Source organism: Rhinopithecus bieti, unplaced genomic scaffold (genome assembly GCF_001698545.2).
Source record: "Rhinopithecus bieti isolate Rb0 unplaced genomic scaffold, ASM169854v2 scaffold_10355, whole genome shotgun sequence".
Taxonomy (NCBI): Eukaryota; Metazoa; Chordata; class Mammalia; order Primates; family Cercopithecidae; genus Rhinopithecus; species Rhinopithecus bieti.
The window spans coordinates 175,649-177,644 of NW_016806354.1; positions in this window are offsets into that span (position 1 = coordinate 175,649).

Below are 1,996 nucleotides of genomic sequence, written 5' to 3' on the forward strand. Positions count from 1 at the left end.
AATCCATCGATGGGAGGTAAACATGTTTGAGTCTCCTTGAGGACTGAGAGATAGCGTGGGTTTTATAGGGAAATACTTTTGCATAAGAGATCAAGTTGCTTCTTGGGATGGATCTGAAAATTAGTGAAAGAGAATCAGTCATGGTCAGCTTTGTCCAATAACTGAAATTTTAGAATGATGAGGATTTTCTGAATACAGAGTCTGAAATTTAAATCACTGAGATTTCAAGGTGTATCTGATATGGCAGCTGCAGGCATTATAGTAATATCTACCCCAAGTCTTTGTTGGTCTAGGGTAACCGGTGACATACCTAACTACAATATTAACTATTTGTACATACGTTTTTCTTTCCTTCTTTATTTGTATTTTATATGCGTGTAATTTTTTTTTAGTTTTAGGGAGTGCCCCAAAATGAAACCCTTAAGGTTATAAGATAGTGACTGAGAGCTTAGATTAGGACACAGACTTTTTATTGTTGGTGTCTGGCCTGTGCAGTAATTAAATATTGTTTGGATTCATTGTCAACACACATGGATACAACCACATATACATACCTGGCTTCTCTAAAAGAAAAAGAAAAAAAAAAGCGGAATATTTCCTAACCCTGGATCTGTATCTGAACAAAAGCTCAGGTATAACGTTCTCAAATGGATTTGTAAGAAATGCAGCAGGAAAGCTCCCCTGCGAACATTCTAGAGAGACAAAAAACCCTTCAAGAGAAGACCAGGGCAGAGGCTTCACGAGTTTAAGGTGTCAAGAGGAATGCCTGTACTGTGCCCAGGAGTACGGGCAATGCTTGGTTGGGCTGAGCACAGGCTGTGCTTGTTGATGGAGGAAGCCTGTGTTCTCCAGTTGCCTTCGAATCTACCTCTCTGAATTGTGTCATGGCCAGCCCACCTTTCTTATTTGTATTCTCTGCCGTCCCTCTGGAACCCTAAGGACTTGTTAGCCATTTTCTTCAGAAACAGTACTTATGCTTTCCAAGAGGTATTTGCTGCTACTTTGTTTCTCCCAATGATATTTGAAATGCCATTCTAAGCTCTAGAGGGCAGGATGGCTTGCCCTTATTCCTTTTGATTATTTTTTAGCATCTGCTGTACTCCTGGGCACAGTACAGGCACTCTACCTGACACCTTAAACTCGTGAAGCCTCTGCCTTGGTCTCCTGCTTGGACGGCTTTTAGTCTCTTTAGAATGTTCACAGGGGAGCTTTCCCGCTGCATTTCTTTCAAATACATTTTAAACGCGTACGCCTGAGCTCTTGTTCAGTTACAGGGCATGAGGGTGGTGTGTGTCAAAATGATGGTGCCACCAAGAATTGTGACCCATCCCTCACCTGGGGATATGAAACTACCAATTACTGCAGACCCCACTGTACTAATGGGAACAGCCATAATGAAGCCCCGGGGAGAAACTAAAGGGAAGGAGCACGGGAACACCACACAGTATTGTTAGCTCTTCACACAGACAGATAAGGGTAGGAAGTGCAAACCGAAGTGTGGATAAAGCTTTTCTTTAAGGATAACTAGGGTGGTGAAAAGTGCTTTCTAAATATCTTCTGGGGGATAAAGTAAAGCTTGTCTTAAAAAGAAGCACTTGAAATGATTAAATTTGGGGACTCATGAGTAATAGGTCTTAAGGAAACAGCTCATGGAACAGCATAATATCCTTTATGGCCTAAGAAGTCTGAGAAAATGGTTTAAATTCTTCAGTTATCATTTTGTTGAATTTTAGTTGTTTAACACTTCTGTTGAACTTGACAATCCCTTTTGTCATGGCGTTCTCTTCGTGACCTTCCTCAGGTCTGTTTCTTTCTCCTGAGTCTAAATGAATGAATCAGGCCTATCTTAAGTCAGGGCCTGTAAAAGAAATGGGCTCTATTTAATGAATAATTTCAACTTCGAGCAAAATTCTGCTTTAGTTTTTCCCTTTTCCATCTAGGATGCTAGTCCCCATGTGGCTTCTGAGGCAGCCTCTGCCCTTAGGATGCCCCTTCT